The following is a 9887-nucleotide window of genomic DNA, read 5'->3' as shown; positions in this document are numbered from 1 at the left end:
CGGGATGAGATCAATATCCTTCCAGGATACCCCGGCCAGGTCGATTAGAAAGGCCTGCTCGCTGAAGTGCTTCAGGTAGCGTATGACAGTGATGAGTGGAGGTCGTTTGACCGCTCACCCATTACGGATGCAGGCAATGAGGCAGTGATCGCTCAGATCTTGGTTGAAAACAGCAGAGGTGTATTTAGAGGGCAAGTTGGTTAGGATGATATCTATGAGGGTGCCTGTGTTTACGGGTTTGGGGTGGTACCTGGTAGGTTCATTGATCATTTGTGTGAGATTAAGGGCATCAAGCTTAGATTGTAGGATGGCCGGTGTGTTAAGCATGTTCTAGTTTAGGTCGCCTAGCAGCACGAGCTCTGAAGATAGATGGGGGGCAATCATTCCACATATGGTCTCCAGAGCACAGCTGGGGGCAGAGGGTGGTCTATAGCGGGAGGCAACGGTGAGAGACTTGTTTTTAGAGGTGGATTTTTAAAAGTAGAACTTCAAATTGTTTGGGTACAGACCTGGATAGTAGGACAGAACTCTGCAGGCTATCTTTGCAGTAGATTGCAACACCTCCCCCTTTGGCCGTTCTATCTGGTCTGAAAATGTTGTAGTTAGGGATGAAAATTTCAGAATTTTTGGTGGTCTCCCCAAGCCAGGATTCAGACACATCCGAGATGGCAGAGTGTGCTAAAGCAGTGAATAAAACAAACTTAGGGAGGAGGCTTCTAATGTTAACATGCATGAAACCAAGGCTATTACAGTTACAGAAGTCGTCAAAAGAGAGCGCCTGGGGAATAGGTGTGGAGCTAGGCACTGCAGGGCCTGGATTCACCTCTACATAACCAGAGGAACAGGGGAGGAGTAGGATAAATGTACGGCTAAAAGCTATGAGAAGTCTAGAACGTCTGCAGGCGATAAAATAGCTTCAAGGTATAATGTACAGACAAAGGAATGGTAGGATGTGAATACATTGGAGGTAAACCTAGGTATTGAGTGATGATGAGAGAGATATTGTCTCTAGAAACATCATTGAAACCAGGTGATGTCATCGCATGTGTGGGAGGTGGAACTGAAAGGTTGGATAAGGTATATTGAGCAGTGCTAGAGGCTCTACAGTGAAACAAGCCAATAAACACTAACCAGAACAGCAATGGACAAGGCATATTGACATTAAGGAGAGGCATGCTTAGTCGAGTGATCATAACGGTCCAGTGAGTAGTGAGTTTGGTTGAGGTCACAGCGATTCAGACAGCTAGCTGGGCAATCGGTAGCAAGCTAGCATAGGATGGAGGTCTGTTTTTAGCCACCTCGTGCATTTCCGTCGGTAGATTAGTGGGGTTCCGTGTGGTAGAGGGGATCAATCCAATTGGCAAAATAGATATAGTTATAGTGACCCAAGAAAATTTGTCCGATAGACCTATTCAGATAGCAGCCGATAAGACAGCTAACGATTAGCGGGCCGCAGATGGCCGTTTAGGTAACGTCGCGACAGAGGGGCCAGTTGGATAACTCCCTCGGGCAGATAACGTCGGTAGTCCAGTTGTGAAGGCCCGGTGGGGCTCCGCATCGGCAGTAAAATGGGTCCGGATAGGTGATTGTAGCCCATGAGTGGCTGATGGAACTCTTCAGCTGGCTAGCTCCGGAATAATTGATGTGTGCTCCGGGACCGACGTAAGCCAATAGTCACACGGATAGCAGCTAGCTAGCTGCGAGATCCAGGTGTAAATGTCCAGAGCTTGCGGTTGAATTCCGGGGATATGGAGAGAAAAATAGGTCCGGTATGTTCTGGTCTAAGTCGCGTTGTACAAAACTGCCGATAGATTTTCGAGCTAAAGGATAGCTGATGACCACAAACAGTGGTTAGCTGAATACTAATGTTAGCCAGTAAACTGGCTAGCTTCTGGTTGACTTCTGGCTATTGTGGATTTCAGTATTGATGTCAATAATAGTTTTTTATTTTATTTGCTGAGGCGGGTTGCAGGAGTTTTGAAGTTGAGTTTTTGGGAAAATAAAACATATAAAAGATATGCGAAGAAATATGTAAATATATATATTTACACACGACAAGACACGACGAGGACAAAAGACATCTGACTGCTTTGCCATCTTGGGATGAGTAAAGGGTTTGAATACTTATGTAAATGTGAAATTTCCTTTCTTTTTTTTTAAATTAGCAACATTTTCTGAACCTGTTTTTGTTTTGTTGTTACGGCGTATTGTGTGTAGATTGATACAAACATTTTAGGATAAGGCTGTAACAAATGTGGAAAAAGTCAAGTGTTCTGAATACTTCCAGACTGCACTGTATAGTAGCAATTAGGGTCCTGTACCATGCGGCGGTGCACGTTGACAGATTTTACACCTAGTCGGCTCGGGGATTTGAAGTAGAGCCCTTTCGGTAACTGGCTCAGCCGCCTTGCTTCCTGGCGTGTTTTGACAGCAGGTGGCAGTAAAAATGGACTGCATATTGAGAAGAGATTGAAATATCTCTCTTTCCCCCTCTGTGGTCAAGGTGTTGGTGTGCGGAGCCACTGCTACTCCACATGGGGCTGCCAGGACTTCCCTGGGTTGCACAACTCCTCTCTGATGCCTATGGAGCTGTGCTGTGGCAGCCTGTGGGACCTGAGCTGGAGGAATGTTTCTGACCAGACCCGTACCTACAGCCTGCTGCCTGATCAGTGCTTTAGGGCTAGACCTCTCTCCACAGCGTCGCCTTCTCTGCCACTCACAGTATTACACTCTGACTGAGGACCATTTGATTGAGGAAAATTGTCAGATTGATGACAAAATATTCTAATGGCTTTGAATGTCTAATATAAGTTTTCAAATATCACTCTTTCGGGAATAGGAGGTTTAGACAGTTATTTTTTCTTGTGGGTTATGGAGCTCTGCCACCTGTATGATGTGGGGAGGGGGGCACTATCGCAACGTCGAACGAAAACACTTCCATTTCTAGGGCAGCTGTATGTTCATCCTAACATGGTCCACTGACGGGACCTGAGCTGTGTACCTCACAAACCTTAGGTGTACATTAGAAATGTGTGTCACGGTCGGGGAGAATGCAGCAAGGCACAGTACCTTCCCTTGAGCTGGGAAAGCCTATGTGTGGTGAGCGTTGTCCCACAGAGTAACTTGGTGAGTGCGCTTTGGGTTGAATTAAAATCCAATAGTTTATTATTGTTGTTGCTGCCCATTTAGCCCTGTTATCTGTCTGTGTGTGTTTGTTGATTTGTCATTCTGTCAGGCCCTGAGGATGACGCTGGGATTAGACCTGGTCTCTGTTCACCTGAGGAATCTAAAATAAAACGGTTTGCTGGTAGCGCAAGGAGAACCGCTCTTTCAAGATGAAGAACAGCTGAAACGCTCAGTTCGCCTACTCCGTTCTTTTTCTGTTAATTCTGAAATTGGTACCGGAACACATGACAAAAATAAAGACCCTTTATAATAAAGCATTCTTCCTTTTGATCGCCGTCCTGCGGCTGGAGCCACGCGTTGGGGAAGGGGGTACTGTCACGTGTGCTCCGTCTCCAGATCGCCAGGCTGCCCGTTATGGCGCACACCTGTCACCATCGTTACGCGCAGCTGCGCGTCATCAGACTCACCTGGACTCCATCATCTCCTTGATTACTTGCCCTATTTGTCACTCCCTTTAACGTGTTTCTTATTTGGTATTATGTTGTGTTTCTTTATGAAAACACTTCCTCCCTGAACTTGCTCCCCGACGCTCAGATCACATCGTTACAGGTAGCCTACTTGCTGACAAGTTAGTCAACTGTTTTCAGCAGGAGCCATTTGCTTTCCAACCTGTGTTTTCCTGCGATTGTTGTCTATTTGAAATATTGTTAAGGGCTAGTTTTGTCTGCATGCAGTTTGTTCACTGACAGATTTGCCGCAAGTTCCCGACTGTAGGCATTGGCTTGTTATTGGACTACACGCCACAGCTAAGCAATTTTTTTTAAATAAGCTATTTATCCTCTTGTGGTAAAATTGAAAGTTTTCCGTTGGGGCAGTAGGCTATTCTGAATGATTTTCTTTTCGTTCACAACAGCAGGAATATATTCCTGCAGCAACGGATTGGACATTGAGCAACATTCATTTCAATTGGATAGACTGTTCAGTTTTACAAACACCCTGCATGACAAAATAGACTTTCTCCATTACTCTCTCCACCCTCCCTATCTGTGCAGCCCAGCAGTGTGAGAATGGTCTGGTGTATGTCTGTTCTCCCATCTGTCCCAGTGCAGCCCAGAGCTCTGACTCCCAATGTGCCACCCACTCCTGTGTGGAGAGCTGCTTCTGTCCTGCAGGCAGAATGATGACCGCTCTCCAGGCCTGTTGTTAATGACGGCAGGTAAGCTAACAATGGCAGTGTCTCAATTCAGAGCTATTCCCTGCCCTCTGCATTCATTCACAACGGGCCTGGAGCGCTGCCATCCTTCACACTGGGCCTGGAGAGCTGCCATCCTTCACACTGGGCCTGGAGAGCTGCCATCCTTCACACTGGGCCTGGAGAGCTGCCATCCTTCACACTGGGCCTGGAGAGCTGCCATCCTTCACACTGGGCCTGGAGAGCTGCCATCCCCTTCACACTGGGCCTGGAGAGCTGCCATCCTTCACACTGGGCCTGGAGAGCTGCCATCCTTCACACTGGGCCTGGAGAGCTGCCATCCTTCACACTGGGCCTGGAGAGCTGCCATCCTTCACACTGGGCCTGGAGAGCTGCCATCCTTCACACTGGGCCTGGAGAGCTGCCATCCTTCACACTGGGCCTAGAGGCTTTTGTTCCACCTCAGCAGTAAGACACCTGGTTCAACAGATCATGGACTTCCATTAGGGCCAAGGTTATTATAGTTATCTAAAACTGAAACTAAAACTATTTCATGAAAAAATGACTTCGTAAACTATAAACTTGGTTAGGGCATTGATTAATTTGAATCAGATGTGTTGGTGCTGGGATGGAGGAATACCTGGCACCACCCAGAAGTTCTTCTTTGTTCGTCATATCCTTGCCCTGACTCTGTGTTCCCCCCTACAGGTGAAGGCTGTGTGGTGCCATCTCTCTGTCCCTGTGAGTGGGAGGACTCTGTTCCCCCCTACAGGTGAAGGCTGTGTGGTGCCATCTCTCTGTCCCTGTGAGTAGGAGGACTCTGTTCACCCCTACAGGTGAAGGCTGTGTGGTGCCCTCTCTCTGTCCCTGTGAGTGGGAGGACTCTGTTCCCCCCTACAGGTGAAGGCTGTGTGGTGCCATCTCTCTGTCCCTGTGAGCGGGAGGACTCTGTTCCCCCCTACAGGTGAAGGCTGTGTGGTGCCCTCTCTGTCCCTGTGAGTGGGAGGACTCTGTTCCCCCTACAGGTGAAGGCTGTGTGGTGCCCTCTCTCTGTCCCTGTGAGTGGGAGGACTCTGTTCCCCCCTACAGGTGAAGGTTGTGTGCTGCCCTCTCTCTGTCCCTGTGAGTGGGAGGACTCTGTTCCCCCTACAGGTGAAGGCTGTGTGGTGCCCTCTCTCTGTCCCTGTGAGTGGGACTATGTTCCCCCCTACAGGTGAAGGCTGTGTGGTGCCCTCTCTGTCCCTGTGAGTGGGAGGACTCTGTTCCCCCTACAGGTGAAGGCTGTGTGGTGCCCTCTCTCTGTCCCTGTGAGTGGGAGGACTCTGTTCCCCCCTACAGGTGAAGGCTGTGTGGTGCCCTCATTTTATTAATTGTGTGAATAGGTTTTGTACTAGGTTCTATGGCTAGGTGAATGAATAGCAGGAATACTAACTTTGATGCTGTCTGGTTAGGATTTGGCACTGTGTGTACCTGGTAGGCACTGTGTGTACCTGGTAGGCACTGTGTGTACCTGGTAGGCACTGTGTGTACCTGGTAGGCACTGTGTGTACCTGGTAGGCACTGTGTGTACCTGGTAGGCACTGTGTGTACCTGGTAGGCACTGTGTGTACCTGGTAGGCACTGTGTGTACCTGGTAGGCACTGCAGTGGTGGACAAGTACCCAATCGTCATACTTGAGTGAAAGTCACATGGAAAAGTACAACTTGAGTAAACGTCTAAAAGTATTTGGTTTAGAATGTACTTAAGTATCAAAAGTAAAAGTGTAAATCATTTCACATTCCTTATATTAAGCAAACCAGAAGGCACCATTTTCTTATTTTAATTTACACTCAAACACTCAGACATAATTTACAAAGTCATTTGTGTTTAGTGAGTCCTCCAGATCAGAGACAGCAGAGATGACCAGGGATGTTCTCTTGATAAGTGTGTGAATTGGACCATTTTCCTGTCCTGCTAAGTATTCGAAATGTGAAGAGTACTTTTGGGAGTCAGGGAAAATGTTCTTTAGGAATGTAGTAAAGTAAAAGTACTCAAGTAAAGTACAATAAATCCCCAAAAACCTACTTAAGTTGTACTTTAGAGTGTTTATACTTAAGTGCTTTTATTAGTTTTACATACTCTGTGTATCTACCCTCTTCCAGCTCATGCACTGAGGGCATTTGGCAATGTGAGGCATCCCCCTGCCCCCTTCCTCTCCCTGTCACGAGTCAGAGTTCCAGTAGGGGGGCACTGCTCCCTGTGCCAGTAGGTGTGTGACAACAAGGACGACTGCGGCGACTGCTCTGACGAGCTCTGCCCGGGGACGATTCTCCTGTTCCAGACTGTGCCGACTGATCAGATGAGAAGTTCTGTCGGCCTGACACCCCCATGCCCCTTTGCCCAAGTTCCAGTGTGGGGAGTTCCAGTGTGCCAGCCAACCGGGGTACTGTCTGCCGGCCGCCTGGACTGTGGCTTCACTGACGGTTTGATGAGCAAGGTGGGTGTGATTGGAAATGTATGTTGATGTCTGTCTCGTGTGTACTGTAGAAGTATGTTTAAAGTGGACTTGATTTGTACATTACTCCACTTCTTGCTATAGGGTTTCCATCTGTTGATTTCCAGTGAGCAAGGTGTGCTGGTGTAAAGGTACTGACATGCTATTCAACTTTTCACTTCTTGCATTTGTCTGTTCACGTGTGTGTGGTGTCAGACTGCAGGGTGGTGTGTGGCGGGGGGAGTACCTGTGTTCAGGCGGCCGCTATGTGCTCTACCTCCACCGCTGTGATGGTCATCATGACCTGAGTGATGAGGCGGGATGTGCCGGGAGACACACACATAATGGAAGCGTTGACGTACTGTACAGTGCCTTCGGAAAGTTGTTCTGCCCCTGAACAAGGCAGTTAACCCACTGCTCCCTGGTAGGCTGTCATTGTAAGTAACTTTTCTCTTAATTGTCTTGCCTAGTGAAATAAAGGTTCCATTTTTTTAAATGACGCTACAAGCTTGGCACACCTGTATTTGGGGAGTTTCTCCCATTTCTTCATTTCTTCTCAAGCTCTGTCAGGTTGGATGGGGCGCGTTGTTACACAGCTATCTTCAGGTCTCTCCAGAGATGATCGATTGGGTTCAAGTCCGGGCTCTGGCTCGGCCACTCAAGGACATTCAGAGACTTGTCCTGAAGCCACTCCTGCATTGTCTTGGCTGTGTGATTTAAGGTCGTTGTTCTGTTGGAAGGTAACTCTTTACACCACACTGAGGTCCTCAGCATTCTGGAGCAGGTTGAACATTTTCCAAGCAGACTGTAATGTGCCTTTTACTGAGGAATGGCTTCATTCTGGCCACCGTAAAGGCCTGATTAGTGGAGTGCTGCTGAGATGGTTGTCCTTCTGAAAGGTTCTCCCATCTCCACAGAGGAACTTTGCAGCTCTGTCAGAGTGGCCATCAGCATCTTGGTCACCACCTTGACCAAGGCCCTTCTCCCCTGATTACTCAGTATGACCGGGCGGCCAGCTTTAAGAAGAATCTTGCTGGTTCCAAACTTCTTCCATTTTAAGAATGGAGGCCACTGTTTTGGTACCCTTCCCCAGATCTGTGCCTCGACACAATCCTGTCTCAGAGCTCTACAGAGAATTGCTTTGACCTCATGGCTTGGTTTTTGCTCTGACATGCACTGTCAACTGTGGAACCTCATATAGACAGGTTGACAATATGTGGAACCTCGTATAACTTCATCCACAGTTATTTTTGATAAACTGTGGCTAAATTATGCTCTCTGGTTTATTTTGAACATCGAGGGTGGGCTCCTGTAGTTGGATAAAACATTTAATTTTTTTTGCCTCTTGGGCCAAGCCTGACAATTGACCAATTTTATTTCATCAGTTATCCGATCAAGGCAGGGTGCCCCAGTTACCGTCGTGGGCCCTCTATCTCCTCTCCCTTCTGATGATCTTTCTACACTTGTTGAGTGTGCTCCTCAGTCTTCCTGTAATTGGCTGTTTCAGTGAAAAAGTATAAAATATATATTACTTATATAATATACTCTGTACTATATACAGTATATATATTTCCTTACTAAAACTGTGCTGCCATCCTGTTAGAAGGTAACAGATTATTTTATTACAATGGTTAAATTGGATTTTCATTGTGTTCAATGGTGTTATTTGCCCCCTAGTGGCGCTTTCTGGTACTTAGAAAGACGACGCAAACAGGAAGTACAGAATTAGTTTTGCACGCAAAGAAGCAGCTACAAACAACGCTATGGTGCAGGTCTTTCGGTTATTTCTTGTCACGCTTCAGCCTTGGAAATATTTGTTTGTAAGTTCGATTCAAGCATTTAGCTAATGATGATAATCTTGTTATTGATAGAGTTGCTTACATATCAATATTGGTTGCATTTACTCACAAATTGCAATGCCTTTAAGTGTATGTCGTTAGCTGTATTACTTTGCTCGTGCGTCATGCAAACGAATTGTAAAATATACAATACTGTTTTGTTACTGTTCCTAGTGTAATATGCTTTGTTATTCTACATAAATGGTTGTACATTATTAGAGTAATGAAAGGAGCCAATTACCATATGAGTAACAATTAGCTATATGGTTTGTCATCATGCCAGATGCATGGTACCTTAGCACGTGCTTTGTATTTATGCAACTTAAAATGTTTAATGTACAGCTACAGTATGTCGGTGTGAATTGAATACTAAAGTATATTCTTTTCTGTATTTTGCAGTTTCACAACATAAACGTTTTCAATATATTCATTCAAGAAAAGTCACGCCTTGGGAGTTTTATTGAAGACTTAGTTGTTAGCTATCTGTCTAGTTTTGCATGGGAACGCAACTCAAGGGCAGAATAAAAACATTGTTTTATTTGCTGCCTCTTGGGACTCCCCCACGGGCCTGGGCCCAAACGGCTGCCTACAAGCTGGCCTCAGGTCAGAAATGGCTGCCTACAAACTTCCACTGGCTGCCCTCAGGTCACAAACACTTAGCTTAACTATGTGTGTGCTGTGGTGTAAAGTACTTAAGTAAAAAATACTTAAGTACTGCTTAAGTAGTTGACAACTTTTACTTCACTACATTCCAGAGGAAAATAATGTACTTTTTATCTCCATACATTTTCTCTGACACCCAAAAGTAATTGTTACATTTTGTATGCTTAGCAGGACAGGAAGGTGGTCTAATTTCCATGCTTATCAAGAGAACATCCCTGGTCATCCCTACTGCCTCCGATCTGGAGGACTCACTAAACAGTGAACATCCATACTGCTCTGATCTGGAGGACTCACTAAACAGAACATCCCAGGTCATCCCTACTGCCTCTGATCTGGAGGACTCACTAAACAGAGAACATCCATACTGCTCTGATCTGGAGGACTCACTAAACAGAACATCCCAGGTCATCCCTACTGCCTCCGATCTGGAGGACTCACTAAACAGAACATCCCTGGTCATCCATACTGCCTCTGATCTGGAGGACTCACTAAACAGAGAACATCCATACTGCTCTGATCTGGAGGACTCACTAAACAGAACATCCCAGGTCATCCCTACTGCCTCCGATCTGGAGGACCCACTAAACAGAACATC

At 46.5% G+C, this 9887-nt stretch overlaps 1 long non-coding RNA gene across 1 annotated transcript; it reads left to right on the top strand.

Annotated features, from left to right (window-relative positions):
• The first annotated feature begins 8423 nt into the window (after positions 1-8423).
• Positions 8424-9515, top strand: LOC116354775 (uncharacterized). The gene is made up of 3 exons (XR_004204009.1): positions 8424-8611; positions 9029-9274; positions 9464-9515. It is a non-coding gene; the product is annotated as an uncharacterized LOC116354775 (long non-coding RNA).
• Positions 9516-9887: the final 372 nt, after the last annotated feature.

The sequence above is a fragment of the Oncorhynchus kisutch genome, linkage group LG18, assembly GCF_002021735.2.
Source record: "Oncorhynchus kisutch isolate 150728-3 linkage group LG18, Okis_V2, whole genome shotgun sequence".
Taxonomy (NCBI): Eukaryota; Metazoa; Chordata; class Actinopteri; order Salmoniformes; family Salmonidae; genus Oncorhynchus; species Oncorhynchus kisutch.
This window is presented reverse-complemented; position numbering and strand designations above follow the sequence as displayed.